The following is a 21054-nucleotide window of genomic DNA, read 5'->3' as shown; positions in this document are numbered from 1 at the left end:
ACACCACCAGCCTAGGACCATCCATGCACACCACCAGCCAAGCGCCATCCATGCACACCACCAGCCAAGCATCATCCATGTACACCACCAGCAAAGCACAATCCATGCACACCACCAGCCAAGGACCATCCATGCACACCACCAACCAAGCACAATCCATGCACACCACCAGCCTAGGACCATCCATGCACACCACCAGCCAAGCGCCATCCATGCACACCACCAGCCAAGCATCATCCATGTACACCACCAGCTAAGCACCATCCATGCACACCACCAACCAAGGACCATCCATACACACCACCAACCAAGTGCCATCCATGCACACCACCAGCCAAGCATCATCCATGTACACCACCAGCCAAGCATCATCCATGTACACCACCAGCCAAGCACCATCCATGTACACCATCAACCAAGCACCATCCATGTACACCGCCAGCAACACAACATCCACGCACATCGCCAGCCAAGTGACAGCCCACACATACCACAAGCAAAGCTGAAGTCCACACACACACCTCAAGACATGGTCCATCCATGCAGACCAATAGCCAAGCAACAATCCACGCACACTGCCAACCAAGCACTAGTCCACACACACTGCTAGCTAAGCGCAAGCCCACACACACCACCAGCAAAATGCAGGTTCACACACAGTCAGCCAAACGCCAGTAAACACCGACCATCAGCCGCACTCCAGTTCACACACAGAAGCTAGTGTCTAGAGGTTTTCAGCAGATTAGGCTAAAAATATTGCTGATCTGTCCCCAAGAGTGTGGAGGGGGACAGAAGCAGCAAAGATTTGTTCACAAAAAAAGGGGACCGGCCCAGCCTAAGCCTATAAACATTTCTCTGGTTCCTGGTGGGCTTTCTGCACCCCAGGGAGCAGATCAGGGGCTATTGCCCCTTTGGGGGAGGGTGCATTAGCATCACACCCATCTTTTACTAAAACAAATCCTGGTGTCTAATAGGCTTTCTGCCCCCAGGGGCAAATCAAGGGCAATTACCCCCATCTGCCCCCTGAAGGCGGGCAGAAAGACTATCCCATTTTTTGTTTGGAGGTGGGGGCATTGGCATACATATTAAAAACAAGAAATCCTTGGGGCCTAGTGGGCCTTCTGCCCCCATGGGGGCATAGCGGGGGCTAGTACCCTCAATTAAACCTGAGGAGGGGCAGAAAGACTTCTATTTTTATAATTGTGAATGGCGGCATGGCTTTGCTCATTGTGGGTAGCCCCTCATCCCTCTTTTCTAATAAAAATGAAATCCCTGGTGTCTAGTGGGCTCCCCCCTGGGGGGCAGAGATCAGGGGTAATATCCCCCATCTGCCCCAGGGAGGGACAGAAAGACTGTCCCTTTAGTTTTGGGGTGTAGAGACATTAGCATGCCCATTCGGGGAAGCCCCCACTCCTCTTTCAGAGAGGGAAAAAAAACCTTGGCGTCTAGTGGGCTTTCTGCCCCCCTGGGGGGGCTGATCGGGGGTAATAATCCCTGTTAGATTTGGCTGTCTCTGGTTGGCAGAGGTAGTTACTTCTGACTAAGCAGGGACCCACCTCCTCTAGTTAGGGTAGAAGGTTACCCCCATAGTAGTGTTACCGAGCGGTTAGACTTATCTTCGAGGAAAGGCATTTATGACCATGTACAGTAATATCTTGACACTCTACAAATGGACACCACACCAGTTGTATATGAAAATATAGTGTTCTTTATATAATCTTTATCATCAGGCCAATAACGGTAAAAAAGAATCCAAAATAAGTTAGAAGAAAAAGATGATTGTAAGTGCCTTGCAACAAGACTCAGTTCAGTTCGGTTTCGAGTGGCTGGGGCGACTCGGATACTCACAGTCGACAGGGCTGTGATGTGGAATCATCTAGTACGATGTGTTCGATAGTACGAGTCGGTTCTGGGGAACCGCGATGAGAAGCTGCTGGACTGTAGACGTTGGTACGAGGCGTACTTGATGTTCGGCTCAAGGCGTACGAGCCGCGCTGAAATACTGCTGGGCTGTAGATGTCGGTACGAGGCGTACGAGCCGCGCTAAAATACTGCTGGGCTGTAGATGTTGTTGTTGTATAAGCTTTATTCGAGACAATTCTCATAAAAGCACATGAAGTTAAAACAGTTACACAATAATACATAATAACAGTAAAAAAACATTAAACATAAAGTGCAGCTCATACAATATTGCATACAAAAACCGTTAGTATAACAAATATGTTACATTTAACCATTATTAAAAAAAATGCCTGATTACCTAATTTCCCCCAGTGCCCGTCGTCTAATTGCCCAGGCCCAGCCTAGATATTTGGCCACCCCTATGACTATCGAATCCTGAGTAGTTGTACATAAGATTCTTAAAGCCACTGTGCTATCGCGTGTCCCCAGGTTTTTGCATACCGGCGTGAGCCATTTTATCCTTGGTTTTTTATAGGCTTGACATACAAATAGGAAATGGCCTATGCTCTCTTCGGCATTTTCACATGCTGGGCATAAGTTGTTGATCGATTTATTCCAGCCAGCTGTCATTTTCTTCAGGGGGATAGATCCTGATCTTAACTGAAAGACCAGTTTCCTATCCATTGGTACCGTGATGTTATCCCAGTAGTTTTCTAGGGCAGGTAGAATTTTTGTCTCCAGGAAGCGGCCAGACATAGAGTCGGCCCTTGTGTCTTTCAGCAATTTGACAGTCACCCAATCCCAGTACTGTTTTTTTAAGTTTTCCTTGCTGGGGAAGATCTCTCCCACAGGATTGTTCCAAAGATTTGAGAACCCTAGGTTAACTAACATAGACTTCAGATGTTTTAGCCATGTTATCTTGTGGAAGGTATCTTCCTGGATTATCCATAGAAAGCCCTCCGCGTATTGTCTTATTTCTGGAGTCGTCCAAAGGCGCCTCCAGTAAAGGACTGGGCGCAATCGGGCTCTATCTATAATGGAGCGCCTACCCAATTCCAGAAGCAATGGAGTTAACGGGGTGCTCTGTGGAAGTCCTGTGATCCCTCGCAAAAACATATTCTCAGAAGTCTGCAGTGCCGCGATTCTATCCCAGGCCCATAGCTCTGCGCCATATAATGTGGCACCCAAGACCTTTGCGTCATACACCATAAGTGCGGGTTTTATAGGCTTTGTTTTAGATTTGCGGTGTTCGCCCCTTAGGGCACCTGAGAGCTGCTGGTGTTTAAGGACTACTTTATCTACATGATGCGCCCAGCCAGTGCCCTCTGCGATCTGTACCCCCAAGTACGTGAATTCCTCGACAGTATCTAGCCTGCTGTTATTTAAGGTTACTTTGGGGTAGTTCCTACGGCCTGGGGAAAAGGCCATTAGTTTTGTTTTTCCTACGTTCACCTCTAGGCCATGTTCAACGCAAAAAGCATCGAAAATGTTCAATGCACGTTGCAGCCCCATAGGGGTCTTAGATAAGATAAGAGTGTCGTCAGCGAACATCAGGATCGGAACCCTGATGTCCGCTAACGATGGGGCATCAACACTGGCCTTCAACATTCTCTCAACAATCCCGTTAATAAATAACGAGAACAATAAGGGGGCCATGGAACAGCCCTGCCGGACGCCCCTTTCCACTGGGAAGTCCATAGTTGTCTCCCCACTTCCACCCCACTGGACTCTTGCAAAGTTGGACTCGTGCAGTCGCATGATTAATGTAAGCAGGTCTGCAGGAATCCCCATCTTTTGCAGAACCGACCATAGCTTACACCGAGGGACTAGGTCGAATGCCGCCCGCAGGTCGACAAACGCGACGTACAGGCAGCCCCTTCCCAGTACAACAGTCTTCCACCGCAATATGGTAAACCGGAAGACCTGGTCAATGGTACTGGTTGCTCGCCTAAATCCAGCTTGGTATGGGGAAAGGGCATTGTTGTTATCAACCCAGTCCATAAGCTGATTTGTTATCATTCTCCCAACTACTTTCTGCATAGTAGCTATTAAGCTTATAGGCCTATAATTGGCAGGCAGCGAACGATCGCCCTTCTTGTGTATGGGGATAATGGTTGCACCTTTCCAGAGGTCTGGGACCACTTCCCCCTTCGCTAGGGCATTTGCTACGAGGAAGGTGTACCTCGCCCATCTAGTCACATCATATTTAAAGATGTCAGGGGGAATCCCATCTGGACCTGGGGCCCTCCCACATTTCGCGGTGTTGATGGCAATTTCCGCCTCTCTAAGAGAAAACAGATTGTCAGTTGCGTAAACAGGTATTATACTGCCCACCACCATAGGACGATTAACATTGGCATACTGTGGTCTAAAGTAATCGACCCAAGCGTCTTCTGCCACGTTGTTATCAGGCTTCGCGGGGCCAGCTCCTCTACCCCACTTAATGATTTCCCAAAATGTCCTGGAGTCTTTATTACCCGAGGCCTCTTTTAATTCGGCCCAGTGGTCTTCATCCCATTTCTTTTTAGCTAAATGGATAGCCCTCTTATACAGTTTCCTATTCTCTGTTACTGCTTCACGGTCCCTATTCCTTATGGCTTGTCCCAGTTCAAGTCGTGCCAATCTACATTGACTATCAAACCACCTTCCCACCTCTTTGGCTTTCTTCCCTTTCCTATTTTTGGTGAAGAAGCACGGTCTTAGGAGGGAAAATAACTCGTTGTGAATTTCCGTGATACCACTATCTCCTGGTACCACAGGGGCCGCTGCTTCCATTGCAGAAATTGCGCTATCGACCACATTATTAATAAAGGTCATAGTAGCCTCATTTGCCAGTACTTTTGGCCACTTTAACCTGCGTTCATCGTTACTCAAGACCGGGATATCATCATTGGTTTCGGAAGAGTTTCCCACACCTGCATTCCACCACCTGTGAATCACACAGAGGGGGTTGTGATCACTTTCGACCCTGGGCCTAATGGTCATGTCGACGACCCCCTTCCACAGCTGGAGACTACACAATATGTAGTCAATTCTGCTCCTGTTAATACCATTATCATAGGTGTACCCACCCTCCTTGTCCCCTAGTGTCCTCCCATTGAGTGCTCTTAGACCGTGTTCCATACAAATACCATTCAGTAATAAAATCTCTTTTGTCCATCTCTTAACAGGTTTTAAACATAGATAGGGTACTCCCCAAAGATTGTCCTCTTCGCTCCCTAAGGGATCGTTGGTACAGTCCAAGGGTTCAAAGGTCCTGTTGAGGTCTCCTGCTATTATCAACATACTTTCTTGAGACGTAGCCTCTATGGCAGCAGATAACAGCTCTATGGTAGGTGTGTTACTTACATTATTACCTCTCGCATAGACATTATACAAATCTATTGGGGGACCCTTGCCTGTAGAGATTCTTAATAATTGAAGATCATTACTACCCAGGTCCAACATTTTGATATTGATATGCAAATCTTGTTTAACCCATACAGTAAGGCCTCCCTTTGGCCGCCCTCTTCCACCTTTTTGGGCTGGTATACAATAGTTTAGGTAACCAAAGCAAAAAAGGGGATCACAAGCCCAGGTTTCTTGGAAACAGCAGATATCATACCCACTTATAAAATTCGCCCAGAATTGGGAATCCATCTTGCTGCCCAGCCCCGCAATATTCCAGGATAGAAGTGTACCGATGCTAGCCACAGAACCATCAAAGTTGTTGGTTTTAAGGGATGCTCGAAATGGCGTTAGACTTTCAATAGAATTGATTGGCCTTTCCCCAGCATCCATGCGGTCTACAATCATGTTAACAATCTTTGGCGGTGGTACATTTACATTAGTGTTTAAAATTTCTAAACTAGAACCACCTTCTTCAGCCAAACTCCCCGTCTCCATATTATTGGCCGTTTCGTTTGCACTTATAATATCAACGTTAACATCCCCAACCCCTTTTGGCACGTTATAACTCTCCCACTTCCTAACTGTGCTGGTTTGTCAATATCCCCGTCCAGGGTCCTGCCATCCTACACAGGAATTATAATTTATGAATGTATTATGGTTGTGACCAACTGAAGGAGGTAATAGAGAATTAACTGACCATGATACAGTAGGGGGGATTAGGGGTTCGCTGAGCAGGCTAGTTGTTACGCTAGCTGATCTGGGGTAAAAAAAGGTAAGGTCTACAATTCCAATACCTCCCTTATTTGTTCCCCACCCCTGCCTAGTTATCCATCCCGCCACCCTTGGGTCCTGGAAATTAACCACTATACAGTCCCCACCCAAAGTTTTCGCTGTGTATCCCATCCAGTCTATCCTTCTTACCCCTATGATTAACCCGTCGATATCACCAGGCAGAGGACGATTTTCCTTTAGCCAGTGCATGGTCTTGTTTTTAAGCGTCTGGAAAGTTTCTCTCTGCCCTGGCGGCAATGATGGTACATTTATAAGGACTGCCACATAGGGGAAGGAATCAGGAGTTAGATTAATCGGGGGTTTTCTGTAGGGTGGCTTTACCAAGGGTGGTGGGATTGATTTAGGAACTTGGGGGACGGGTTGGGAGGGGGGCTTCAACGCCTGTTGTTTGTTATTTTGTTGGATCGGTACTAGAATTTTATCTACCACAGGACGAACATTAGCCCTGTTCCCTCCCACCGGAATGTTTGAGGCTACCTGCATGTTAGTAGTTACTTCTGCAGTTGTTAGTGCTTTGTCCACTTGGGGACAAGCTGTGGCCTCTACACTCTTAGCAATTGGGGGATTTAATACCTGCTGAGTTGAGGACTGTATAGGGTGTATGATAGTCGTCTGTGTCAAAACAGAGCCGACCTTCGATTTGTCCAATTTTTCAGAGGGTTTTGTGGTTACTTTAACTGAGGATTTGCTTTGCTTTAGGGGTGAAGGAAAATTATTTTGGGGCCTTCTTCCCTTTTCCTGGGTAGCAGGGTTATTAAGGACCTGAGAATTTATTCTTGCATCCACCCCAGCATTCGTTTTAATCAGCGATTTCGTGGAATAGAAATTGTCTAATGTTGACTGCTCAAAATGATTTAGCCTTTCTATGAGCTTGTCAATTCTATCCTCAATAGGGTTAAGCAAAGATCTAAATAGTTTTTCCAACTCAGGGAGCACATTTACAAGTGATAGCACATTATCCTTAATTGGTACAGTGGAGTCAGTACAAGAATTGGCTTCTTTGTCTTGACTGTCCGAAAAGGGCCAGATTGGTGTGTAAAACATTTTCTACACTCTGAATTTCTTCAGTAACAACCTCACCAGTGTTCACGAGTTTTTGTAGCTTCCTGTGCTTTTGGGGTGGTTTGACTGCCATTTTACATCTCCTTGCTGGGGCTGATCTTTTCCTTTTAGACCCCAGCTTAGGTTGGGCCAATATGGCCTGGGCACCAGAATCAGGGAGCATAGTAGATTGAGTATTACTCCCACAAAGATTATTCAATTCTGTTGCAACATCCTTGTTTATTGTTTGAGCTTGGCCCTCAAGGTAGTCAGTTGCAACAGGGAGGTTCAATGATGACAAGGGGGTCACCAGGGTGGGGTACACTAGATTTGGGAGCTTGTCTACAGAATTCTTGAGTAACTCTATGGACAATCTGCGCTCTGCGCGCCTCTCTGCCAGTGATAACTCCTTGTCAATTGACAGTGAACGGCTAAAAAAGAATTTATCTAGGGGGCCAATGGCTGGAGGTCCAGTCTCGACCGGGGGAGTTATTAAGTGACTAGATACAGGACTTGTCAATGTAGACATTGCCATAGTCATTATCAAGCTCAACCACAATGTCACTTACTGTAAAAGATACAGTCTATAAGAAATAAGGGGGGTGGCCCAGCCCGGCCTCCGTCGGCCCCGGACGGCCACAGACGGTCCCACCCTTGTCCCGGGCTTCTCCCGGCGCGCTCCCGCTCGCTCCCGCGCAGCGGGTATGTCCACTCCTCTTTGTAGGTGTACTTGATTCGGAAAGGGGGCGGTGCCGGCAGGGAGAGGAGCCCAGCTGGGAACGGGCGCGCGGGGACTCCTGGTCCGTGGAGTCCACCCGCAGTTCCCTTGCAGCCCCGCCAGTCACCAGGTGATACCCCTTGCAGCAATTTAGCAGCCGCCAAGACCGCGAAGCGGGACCCGCGCAGCGGGTCCGGCGAGCAGCAGCGGCTCAGCAGGCTGGATGAAGATGAGGATCCCCTGAAGTAAGTGGCGTGGCGTGGCGTCCGAGGTTAGCAACAGCAAACAACAAGTCCGCCGATGGAAGGGCAGGGGCGCCTTTTCAGCACGCTATGATGGGGGCGGTGCCGGCAGGGAGAGGAGCCCAGCTGGGAACGGGCGCGCGGGGACTCCTGGTCCGTGGAGTCCACCCGCAGTTCCCTCGCAGCCCCGCCGGTCACCAGGTGATACCCCTTGCAGCAATTTAGCAGCCGCCAAGACCGCGAAGCGGGACCCGCGCAGCGGGTCCGGCGAGCAGCAGCGGCTCAGCAGGCTGGATGAAGATGAGGATCCCCTGAAGTAAGTGGCGTGGCGTGGCGTCCGAGGTTAGCAACAGCAAACAACAAGTCCGCCGATGGAAGGGCAGGGGCGCCTTTTCAGCACGCTATGATGGGGGCGGTGCCGGCAGGGAGAGGAGCCCAGCTGGGAACGGGCGCGCGGGGACTCCTGGTCCGTGGAGTCCACCCGCAGTTCCCTCGCAGCCCCGCCGGTCACCAGATGATACCCCTTGCAGCAATTTAGCAGCCGCCAAGACCGCGAAGCGGGACCCGCGCAGCGGGTCCGGCGAGCAGCAGCTGCTCAGCAGGCTGGATGAAGATGAGGATCCCCTGAAGTAAGTGGCGTGGCGTGGCGTCCGAGGTTAGCAACAGCAAACAACAAGTCCGCCGATGGAAGGGCAGGGGCGCCTTTTCAGCACGCTATGATGGGGGCGGTGCCGGCAGGGAGAGGAGCCCAGCTGGGAACGGGCGCGCGGGGACTCCTGGTCCGTGGAGTCCACCCGCAGTTCCCTCGCAGCCCCGCCGGTCACCAGGTGATACCCCTTGCAGCAATTTAGCAGCCGCCAAGACCGCGAAGCGGGACCCGCGCAGCGGGTCCGGCGAGCAGCAGCGGCTCAGCAGGCTGGATGAAGATGAGGATCCCCTGAAGTAAGTGGCGTGGCGTGGCGTCCGAGGTTAGCAACAGCAAACAACAAGTCCGCCGATGGAAGGGCAGGGGCGCCTTTTCAGCACGCTATGATGGGGGCGGTGCCGGCAGGGAGAGGAGCCCAGCTGGGAACGGGCGCGCGGGGACTCCTGGTCCGTGGAGTCCACCCGCAGTTCCCTCGCAGCCCCGCCGGTCACCAGGTGATACCCCTTGCAGCAATTTAGCAGCCGCCAAGACCGCGAAGCGGGACCCGCGCAGCGGGTCCGGCGAGCAGCAGCGGCTCAGCAGGCTGGATGAAGATGAGGATCCCCTGAAGTAAGTGGCGTGGCGTGGCGTCCGAGGTTAGCAACAGCAAACAACAAGTCCGCCGATGGAAGGGCAGGGGCGCCTTTTCAGCACGCTATGATGGGGGCGGTGCCGGCAGGGAGAGGAGCCCAGCTGGGAACGGGCGCGCGGGGACTCCTGGTCCGTGGAGTCCACCCGCAGTTCCCTCGCAGCCCCGCCGGTCACCAGGTGATACCCCTTGCAGCAATTTAGCAGCCGCCAAGACCGCGAAGCGGGACCCGCGCAGCGGGTCCGGCGAGCAGCAGCGGCTCAGCAGGCTGGATGAAGATGAGGATCCCCTGAAGTAAGTGGCGTGGCGTGGCGTCCGAGGTTAGCAACAGCAAACAACAAGTACTGCTGGGCTGTAGATGTGCAATGCGATGCGTACAGGAGGTACGGTTCATAGGGTGTGAGCCGGGACTAAGTCAGCAGAGCTCGCAGATGCGTTGCAATGCGTACAGGAGGTACGGTTTGCAGGGTGTGAGCCGCGACGAAGTCAGCAGGGCTCGTCACTTGCGTTGCAATGCATACAGGAGGTACGGTTTGCAGGGTGTGAGCCGCGACGAAGTCAGCAGGGCTCGTCACTTGCGTTGCAATGCATACAGGAGGTACGGTTCGTAGAGTGTGAACCGCAACGCAGTCAGCAGGGCTCGTCAGATGCGATGCAATGCGTACAGGGGGTACGGTTCGTAGGGTGTGAGCCGCGACAAAGTCAGCAGGGCTCGGCAGATGCAATGCAATGCGTACAGGAGTTACGGTTCATAGGGTGTGAGCCGCAACAAAGTCAGCAGAGCTCGCAGATGCATTGCAATGCGTACAGGAGGTACGGTTTGTAGGGTGTGAGCCGCGACGAAGTCAGCAGGGCTCGTCAGTTGCGTTGCAATGCATATAGGAGGTACGGTTCTTAGAGTGTGAGCCGCAACGCAGTCAGCAGGGCTCGTCAGATGCGATGCAATGCGTACAGGGGGTACGGTTCGTAGGGTGTGAGCCGCGGCGAAGTCAGCAGGGCTCGTCAGTTGCGTTGCAATGCATACAGGAGGTACGGTTCGTAGAGTGTGAGCCGCAACGCAGTCAGCATGGCACGTCAGATGCGATGCAATGCGTACAGGGGGTACGGTTCGTAGGGTGTGAGCCGCGACGAAGTCAGCAGGGCTCGTCAGATGCGTTGCAATGCGTGCAGGAGGTACGGTTCGTAGGGTGTGAGCCGCGACGAAGTCAGCAGGGCTTGTCAGATGCGATGCAATGCATACAGGAGGTACGGTTCATAGGGTGTGAGCCACGACAATGTCAGCAGGGCTCAACAGATAAGATGCGATGCGTACAGAAGGTACGGTTCGTAGGGTGTGAGCCGCGACGAATTCAGCAGGGCTCTTCTTAGTCCAAAGCAATCTAAACTACAGCCAAAAAGGCCCCTAGATGTAGGGCAAAAGGGGTCTTTTGAAGTTGTTTGATCCGGCAGGGGGTTCCCCGGTACCTAGGTCCTTGTTGTGGGTGTTTCCTGCCAGATGACACCTCTTTCCTTTGAAAGAGGGAGGCAGGGTCGCCAGACGCTCAGCGGGAAGTGGGGCCGGCAATGTGGAAGGCAGGATGCTCAACAGAAACTACGCCACCCCTCCCATCTAAATGCAGCCAGCTAACACCAGGCTCTGGAGACGGCCCAGACCCTGTCACTTTTCCCAGACGTCTGACTACACATCTTCGGCAGCACACAGCAAGGTTTGGGTAAGAAAATAGTCACTTTCTAAAAGTACTATTTCCAAGCATCTAAAAATCATTCCCCTAAAAGAATGCATTACGAACTTCTGAGTTCAGGGACAGTCGTCTGGGATCTCTACCATTTTCACTGGGTCAGATACGAATATAAGATGTCATATTTATCAGAAGGAGCACTTGCACTGTGGCACTGATCAGCAGTGGCACAGTGCTCAGAGCATCTTGTCCAGCACAAAAATAGGTCATACACGTAGGAGGCATAATGAAAATGGAAAGGGAGACCTCCGCCAAGGATGCCAGGTCTAACAATCCCCATCTACCTCCCAGAGGGGCAAGCAGACTGTCGCTGTTGTGGTTGGGGTATGGGGATAGACATGCCCATTGTGGGCAGCCTCCACCTCTCTATTATTAAAAAAAGACAATAATCCCTGGTGCCTAGTTGGCTTTCTGTGACAGTTAGGGGCATTATAATGCCCATTTTGGGCAGCCCGCACCCGGGGGGAGGGGGGCGGAAAGACGGAATATGGCCAAATTATTATGGGGGAGCAAATGCTCCTGCCCAAGGGGCCAATCCCGCCTCTCTGGTGTCTAGTGGTGGATCCCTGCTAGGGGATCGCCCTCTTGCGGTGCCAAGAGCATACAGGTAGTGGAAATGAAATGAACCGATCAGCTAATTTCACTTTCACTATAAGGAAGTCAGCACGCCATGCACGCCGATTGTCAGTATACTGGAAAAAAGTGCCTTGGGCAGCTAGATTTCAAAATAGTGGGCCTTGGACGTAATGGTTCAATCCATGGCACCGGAGCACCACAAACCTAGACGTAACCGTTATGTCCAAGGCTTGGAAGGGGTTAGTAGATCTAGCTCTGACACTGATGTAACTGGAAATGCTTCTCAACCATGATGTGCTCTACATCTGCCACATATATTATGTAATTGAGCCTCCCTGCAACCAATATTGCTCAAAGAGTTTTCTCTTGTTGATGTTTGACAAGAATAAAACATGCAATCAAATATTTATGAGATAATGAGATGCAAACATACCTCCATCCTGCACATCCTGGGACAAGACTGCTGGAAAGAGATCGATGGGAAATGAGAAAGGTTTGGAGGTGAGCAAAACACTGAAACATTGCCTGAAAGAACAAATTAAAAAATAATTGTAAGGAGGAGATAGATGGATATTAGAAATTACAATAGGGACAAGCAAGATAAGGAAATAAACTCACTTGCCCTGTGATTTTTTTATAGAGCAAAAAAAGTTAAAGTTAGCAAAGTACAGAAAAAAACACAATTTAGAACCTATAGAAACTGAAAACAGAAAAGCCTATGCATCTTGTTTTCAATGCCTATGATCAGAGAAGAGGACTTGCTGTATGCATGGGAGGATTAACTAAGAGATCTAGTGTGCCATGACGGTGCACCAGGTGCAGTTTTCTGTAGTCATGAATTCCAATGGTCACCGGGAAGTGTAGTCTTTTTATAGTCTTTTTTATAACTGTGCTTAACGTGGATGCTGATAAAGCAAGGGATGAAATGCATAATAGTTGAGATTTTCTGAATCTTTACACTTAGGAAAATCTCAATTCTGAGCATGCATACAACACATAATGTGAAGTGTGTACTTGGATTAAAACAAACAGATGGCAGGCAAGAAAAGAAGTCGAGAAGGGCAAAATAGAAAGGGCGAGAAAGACGCACATTGGTTGTGGCACTCTTCCTGATAGCCTTAGAGCCCCTCACATTCACCATATGCTGCACAGAAGACATTTGGGAAACTGAAATCATAGCCAGCGACCTGAAAATTAAGCTGTATGCGGACATCATACTCCTCACTTTACGCTCTCCAAAACGTTCGCTGTCAGCACCAACGTTTACCATATCAGACTTTACAGTATTTTCCAGGTACAAAATGAACTAGACCAAAAGTGAAGTCTTACCCTTGATGGTCTATACCATGAGGGAAGCCCTCCGTGCACATCCATTGCGGTAAATCGACACAAAAATGAAATATTATAAGTATTGATTACTACCGATTTTCCAATGATGATCAAAGACAATATGACTGCACTGACTGATCAAATGCACAGGGATTTCACTAAATTGATCAAATGGCAATTGTCGCTGTGGGGACGAGTCTAAACTGGAAACATGGTGGTAGTCCAAGGTTTAACTACATTTGCAGCATGCTGACTATACTGGTCCTGGCATCAGAACTATGCGTAATAGACGCAGCCCTTATAACATACTTCCGGCAAGGTGAGACACGCGGACTGGCCATGTCGAAACTCCAAGCCGCTACTTCAGGCGGACTGAGACTTCCAAAGATGGAAATATATCATATGGCGCATCAGGTCTCACATCAAGCATATCATTCTGCCACATATCTGGTACGCACCAATTGGATACTCCTAAAACAGCAATTGTGGGTGGGCACGGGGACCGCAGGTGGTATAGCTGCATCATCCCTCACAGATACCTCAAATAGAACTGCTTTGTGGGCCGAGCGCTGCAGAAGCGATGACGGGGAGAAATCTTTGCCACCATGTACTCCGCCTTGCTAGGGAGTGCTGGTTTGTTTCCTTGTTTCCCTGTTTCTCTCGAGCTCGAGATCATAGACCCAGAAGGTCACTACGTTATATTAACAGGAAAACTGGATGGCAAAGATATATAGCCTGTGTAAATATTTATGCCCCCAATGTGGGCCAAACTATCATTCCTATTCTCCCTAATTTTCTCGTCACCCGAATACATCATTACCCTATGTTACTTGGAGGAGATTTTAACTGCATGGCTGGTGTAACTTTAGATAGATCACACCCCCACTGCTCACATCCCCACTACATAAAACTGCCCACGCATTTCGATGTTGGATTAACGATTGAGTATTTGTTGATACCTGGAGAACCTTAACTTCGGAGGGCGGCTTCGATTCTTATTGCTTGGGTACACACAAGCTATCAGTACACTTAAATGCTTTCTTTTGCTCGGGTAGCGTACATGCAAGAGCTAGAAGGGTTGAATATCTGGTGAAAAATACTGCGACCACCATCCGTTATTACTGATTCTGGCCTGGGCGCTGTCCAGACCCCGCACTGCGACATGGAAGCTCAATACTGCGAAGCTGATGACCCAGTCTTCAGATCTACCCTAGGGAACGTGATCAGTTATTACTTTAATGAAAATACGTGTACGACTTCCTCCCCACTAGCGGAGTGGGAGGCATTCAAAATAGTGGTACGTGGTCGCAGCATCTCAGCAGTAGTAGGGACTCGGTCCCAGCTTCATACTGAGATCAAACACTTGGAGCACCTCTTAATAAAACTGTATCTACCGTTGGAGGGAGCACAGGTGCTGCATGACACACTGAGAGCAGAAAGGGAAAAACTCCTCAAACTAAAGACGGATGCCACACAGGGTTGCCCGCTGTCGCCAGTGCCATTTGCCTTGACTGTTGAGCCTCTGGCCCTGATACTCTGCACCACCCATCATTATCGAGGAACAGTGATTGACGAACACCCCATCTATATATCCCTATACGGGGATGATCTATAAGTGTACCAGCGTGAGGAAGACGCAAATGTGGATCACGCATTTAGAGCTTTGGATGATTTTAGCCAGACGTCGGGAGTCCAGGTGAATTGGAATAAGTCAAATGCATTCTCGATACTTGCTCCGACACCAGCCACTATTCTGCCAGATGTGGCGCAGGATCTCTGCTCGGAACCAGTCACATTATGCTTCCTGGGCATTCATATTTACTACAACTTGGCCGATCTTGAGCAATCTTCAACTGGCAATGATTTTTTCAGACTTCCATAAATTTCTGGCTAATGCTTCCTCTATCTGTCGCAGGCAGGGTCATACTGCAAAGATGGTTTTCCTTCCCAGTCTCTTTCATTACTTTGCCACTCGCCCAATTTGGCTCACAAAATACATCTTTTAGGAGATTAACAGCCTATTGATATACCTCATATAAGGCACAGGATGCCGTAGACTGGCATTAACCAAACTATGGCTCCGCACTGATGGAGGTGGGTTAGCGGTCCCTGACTTGGAGCTTTATTGCCTGGCGGCGCACCTGAAATGGCCAGCTTACTGAAGACATTGTTGATGAGGGAGGTGGCGTGATAGTGACTGCCCTACACTTTCTCTCCACTAGTACCATGCCATAGGCCAGATTAATTAGCCCTAACGCTCAAAAAGGCGTTAAATATTCTTGTCTCTTGCTGGATACCCTGCAATTTTAATGGGCCTGGGTCTTGCACCGAACACAAATGATGGTTCTGTATGCGAAGTACCTAACACGGTCGGCATTACTACAAGTCTTGGATGAGGGATATTGGGCTGGGTTGCGGGAGAGAAAGGGTAGGAAAGTGCTATGGAGCTGGTAACAGGTGGAAAACTAAGGAGCTTTGTGGAACTCGTAAACAAATATAAGTAAAGTATAAGTAAACAAATATACTCTACCCTCCCACCACTATTTACTGTATGGGTCAGTGGCGACAAACATGCGGAGGCCATGGGGGAGGACAGGCAAGAACCCCCAGAACAGAGCGGTAGAAACAATGTGGAAGTAACTCCAATCCACAAGGTGGGGTGGGTGGGGGACGGGATAGAGTTCTGAGATGTTCCAGTAGAGCCAGTTACAGATATGTAGAAGGCCAGCGGATCCTTGCATCTGTAAAACTATTCAAACCATCACATAAGAAATTCCATAACAGAACACAACATGACCAATGTCTGTACACTGCAGTATTACATCATATAACAATAAACAGTAAAGGCATCCTATCTGCAGAGGCTACACATCTTCTCCCCTTTTTAACACCACACACACACACACACACACACACACACAGAACCACAGAGACAAAACCACACACAAATCAGGACAATAAATCAACCCAGAGAACCACAGAAGAGCAATACCCAAAGTAAATATGAAAAACTAACCAGACGCCACTCAACATGTAAGAGGAGAGTATCTTTTAGGTACTTTGATAACACGAGAACTCCCTCTTAACCAAGAACTCTGGACCATTCCCTGCAACAGACACTTGTTTGTCACTTACATGTTTTTTCACTTTCATTATCACATTTTCCATTTCTAGCAACTCTTGCCATATTGCACCATTGCCCATTCGAAACACAAACAGCAATGTCTCTAACCTTGATGACTCTAACAGGATCTCAAAATTTCGAAGATGCCGTTCTTAACAAAATGGTGTCTTCCTGATACGTGCCAAATCACCCATTTCAAATTTGACCTCCTGGACATATTTTTCCTTACACCTCACGTCCCTCTGACACCGAGCAACACTGTTTGTCTCTCAATTTCCCGGCATCATCACTTGCTGTAGACATTCATCACAGCCTTGACCCATCACCTCCATCTTCAGGACACCTCTTTCCTCCCCCTTATGAGTGTAAAAGCTGCTTTACCAGAGATCAAATGAGGGAAACATAGGGGACATCTCTTTTCTCCCCCCATGAGTTTAAAAGGTGTTTTACCAGAGATCGAATGAGGTGTAGATCTATAGCCCACCCTAAATCGCTGGTTGTTACTTCACAGTCAACTCTGAATGTCACCGCGCTCTGGATACACTCCACTAGAAACCTGTTGAATCCCTCCACTTTTAGTTGGCCAGAGGGTGGTACAATGGCGTGCATAAATGTTTCAGTCCACATTTGCCTAAAAACTCTGTCATGGTGGAAGAAGTAAATTGAAATCCATTGTCAGTGAGCAGCACCTCGGGAATCCCTTCTTTAGCAAACACTTCACAACCAAAAGGAATCACAGAGTTTGTGTTGGGTTCGGCTATACCACGTACATCCACCCGCCTGGAAAGATGATCCATCATGACAATAAAGTGTCTCATATTGGAAGGTAATACATGAAAAGGGTCGGGGAAAAAATCAACCATAACTCTCTGCCACACCTTACCAGGACATGAAACAGGCCCATCAGAAGGCACAGAGGTCACCAAATGTTTATCATTCAAACATCACAGTACACAATTTCTCACTAATCCTTCTACATCCACATCCACTCCAGGCCACCAGAATTCATTTCTTATCCTGCACTCAGTGGCACTCATACCCAGATGGCCTACATGAGCTGTATCCAAAATCTTTTGGTGGAAACATCCTTGTGGAATTAACTTATCACCTCTTACCAACAATCCTCCTCACAAAGATAACTCATCTGCCACCTTGCAATAAGATTGCAAAGAAGTCTCCAAAGTTTTTCCCTCAGCCCCCCAAATTTCCCAAAATTCATGACCTTGTTCAATACAGTATCCTCCCTCAACCGAACACACAATACCATTATTTCGGAACAAATTTCCAAATCTTCAACTTATGCAATGATACATGCCTCAATTTCTTCCTGTAAATCTACTTAACACAAATCTAATTGTAATCAAGCCTGAAAGTCCATTCTAATGTCCTTTCCTCCTGTAATATGAAGCACACTAAAACTCAAATAATTTGATAGATAATCTGGCTGAGGATCTTAATCTGGATCCTCGACAAAATAGCAACGAGTGGTCTGTGATCGGTCCTCAAGCTAAATTTTCTTCCCAAGAGATAAGGCTTAAACTTGCCGACACCCCAAACGCATTCCAACATTTCACTTTCTATTACAGAATACTGTGTTTCCAAATCCTTCATGCTTCTGGAAGCAAACCTTACAGAGACTTCCGTCCCATCCATCACTTGTAGCAAAAACACTCAATGCCAAAATGTAGGAAACTGGCTCTATATATACTGCACCAAAATGAGGTGTAGTGTGTATAGAGACCAAATTAACCCAGAGGTAGGCAGAGGTTAAAGTTAGATAGAACCTAACTCTCTAATTGTGGTAGCTTGGTCGAGCAGTAAGGCAGTATCAGAGGACAGTGTTAAGCATTTGATGTACACACTAAGTCAGCAAATGAATTCGCGCACTCAATAACTGAACTCTAGGCCAATTGTATTTGTATAAAAATATATACTGTTGTTTTATTTTTAGAACCAAGTAAGCCTGGCACAGGTATGCATTAAATACTTTTCAGAAATAAGTTACTGGATATAGAACAGTTTGAAAATGCAATAGAAATTGTACTTTGTTTGATTTACAGGGTATGCAGAAGGATACAACAGTTAGCAAATACAGTACATTGAAATGAATATGCTTTTTCAGGTAAGTTACTTTCTACGTTACTTTTTTTACTCAGTGCTGGATACCTAGATTCAGCACTGGGACATTTCCTGGAAACATGTACGTAAATACGTTTTGGTTATTCGCATGGTTTTTAAAGAATATTTTTAGGTTTCAAAACTCCACACTTAAGAAACTTTTTGGAGAAAAAGTATCAATGTTATCCTATGGAGAGAAAACAGGTTAACGGTCCATAGGTAAGTAATCGACTGTGGGAGCTAAGGTTCTGGGGTTAAACTCAGGGGTCCCCCAGGGTCAGTGATGCACTGTTGTTGCGCCCTCAGCGGCACTAGGGCAGCCGGGTGCGGAGTGTTGAGGCCCACTGTTATCCAAAGGGGGACAGGGAGTCTCCGGTTGGTGGCTGCTGGCAAGCAGGTCACTGGGTTGTGAGAGCAAAGCTCCTAGGGTTAAGGTCAGGGCAAATGGGGAAACAAAGTAGCAAAAAAGGTGCACCCTCAGCGGCACTGGGGCGGACGGGTGCAGAGTGCTGATTCGACGTTGGGTGCCCTGTTGTTTTCTATGTAGAACCTTAGGCAGGGAGACAAAGGACTTCTGGGTTCGACCACCACTAGGAGAGGTAAGTTGGGAAGTTAAGGATTGATTAGGCACCGTAGGTTTGGGCACACACGGCCGCGGGGCGTCGGGTGCAGGGGTGACTTCTGGGGTCAGATCTTCTTACCAGCTCCTGGTCGTGATTAGGGGGCCTTCTGGATTTAGGCTGCATTCGTTGGCTGGAGGTTTGAGGCAGGTCAGGGGTCACTGGATCTCATGTCAAGATCGCCGGGTTGACCTCCTTGTGGTGTTTTTCCACTTGAGTCCGGGCCTGGTTCGGCGGGTGCAGAGTGGGCTGTATTCGCAGTCCCTGGCTGCTGCTAGGGGTTGCTGTTTGAACAAGTCCGGTGTTCACAGGAGATTCAGTCTTTAAAGTGAAATCAGGCAGGTCCTCCGTGGTTTTTGAGGTTGCTGGCTGCAGGACACACCGGGATTTCGCAGGAGAAGGTACATGGGGAGACAAGCCTGTAGGACTGGGGCAAGTTAGTGGGCGCTGTCCTCTTGTTAGTTCTGCACGGCTCTTCGGTCCTTCTTCTTATCTTCTTTTCTTGTCGTTTCTGGATCTGAGGAAGCGAGGTTCAGGGTGCCCCCTTAATACTAGATTTAGGGATATTACAGGTAGGTAAAGGGCATGGATCATTGGGTCCATTCCCTGGGGTGGGTACACCCCCTATTCTGCCACTCTCCAGTGGGAAGGCGGCTGGAGCCTGTCCCTGGTTGGCTGGGTCCCCCATCCTCAAGATGTTGGGGACTCGAGGCTGTTCTTCAACCCGCTTCACCCACCTCAGAGGTGGAGTTGGCAACACCCCTGTTCCTCACTTGTTTTTCCCACCCAAAGTCGGGGGAAGAACCACTAGGGACCAGTTGCTGAACGCAGCAAATTGTCTGGAGAGGCTCACATAGGCGGTATGCCTTTGAATCTTCTCCTTCGTGAACCCTGCCCATCCTGGGGGAGGAGGCTTGGTATCTCGTCCCAGGATGTGCATTGTTTCAGGTCCCCGAGAGCAGCAAGCTCTCGACCCAGGGGTCCGAAACATGTCAATTGGTGGCAGCCTAAGCAGCCACTCAGTCAGGTCACTAGGAGTTGGTCGAGTTTCAGGGGCATCTCTAGGATTCCCTCAGTGGTGCATTTTACATTAAATCCCACACTGGCATCAGTGTGGGTTTTATGTGCTGAGAAGTTTGGTAACAAACCTCTGAGTCTATAGTGTAGCCATTATGGTGTTGTGGATTTCGTGATGACAAACTCCTAGCACCATATACTCTTAATGGCAGCACTGCACTTACAGTGCCCTGGAATGGCCCTGGGTACTGTAGGGGCACAGGGCTCATGCACTTGTACCCTCACCACTGGCATAGGGCAGCCAGCTAGAGGGGTGAGTGATCTATGCCAGGGCTATGGTTTGTGAGCATGGCACACAGGGATGTGTGCCATATCGACTCTTCACTTTGTTCTGCACCAAGACACGCAGACTGCAAGGGCAGTATGTGAGTGTCAGGATAAAGGGCCTCTAAGGGTAGCACAATAAGTGCTGCAGCCCTTAGGGGTCTTTTCTGGTCACAGTGCCCTTGGTACCTGTGGTACCATTTACTAGGGGCGGACATGTGGCCAGAGATGCCAATTTGGGTTAGGCTTCAAAACAGTTTTAGGGAAGAAACATAGGCCCTGGGTACCTGATTAGCAGGAGCCCAGGGCACACTCAGTCAAAGAACATCAGCAATTCATCAAAAAGTGGGGGCATACCATGCAAGAAAGAGGGCACGTTCTCACACAACCACCCCCAAACGAAAGAATATTAGACTAACTTTTCTCTAGAGAGTCTTCATTGTGTAAGTGGAAGAACCTGGAAAGTCCATCTGCAATAGCATTGGCAGTTCCAGGTCTGTGTTCCACTTCAAAGTCCATTCCCTGTAGGGAGATGGACCACCTCAACATTTTAGGAATTTCTCCTTTTATTTGCATTAGCCATCTGAGAGGTCTGTGATCAGTTTGAACTAGGAAGTGAGTACCAAACAAGAATGGTCTCAACTTCTTCAGGGACCAAACCACAGCAAAGGCTTCCCTCTCAAAGCCACTCCAATGCTGCTCCGTGGGAGACGCCTTCTACTTATAAAAGCAACAGGTTGGTCTTGGCCTTCATCATTGGTCTGGGGTAGGACCGCTCCTATCCCTGGCTCAGAGGCATCAGTCTGCACTATGAACTGCTGGTCATAATCTGGAGGCTTCAGAATAGG

The 21054-nt window shown here is 48.7% G+C and overlaps 1 protein-coding gene across 2 annotated transcripts in view; it reads right to left on the bottom strand.

Moving 5' to 3' along the window:
- Positions 1 to 1710: 1710 nt before the first annotated feature.
- The window catches only part of LOC144752729 (uncharacterized), a 135216-nt gene continuing 115872 nt past the window's right edge, over positions 1711 to 21054 (bottom strand). Inside the window, exons 7-8 of one of the 2 annotated variants that reach the window (XR_013594154.1) lie at positions 12108 to 12199; positions 1711 to 2100 (exon numbers count right to left, since the gene is read on the bottom strand). The gene's annotated coding sequence lies outside the window, so the exon portion shown is untranslated. The remainder of the gene's footprint in view (positions 2101 to 12107; positions 12200 to 21054) is intronic. The other variant, XR_013594162.1, reaches the window with a different exon arrangement.

The sequence above is a fragment of the Lissotriton helveticus genome, chromosome 1_1, assembly GCF_964261635.1.
Source record: "Lissotriton helveticus chromosome 1_1, aLisHel1.1, whole genome shotgun sequence".
Taxonomy (NCBI): domain Eukaryota; kingdom Metazoa; phylum Chordata; class Amphibia; order Caudata; family Salamandridae; genus Lissotriton; species Lissotriton helveticus.
This window is presented reverse-complemented; position numbering and strand designations above follow the sequence as displayed.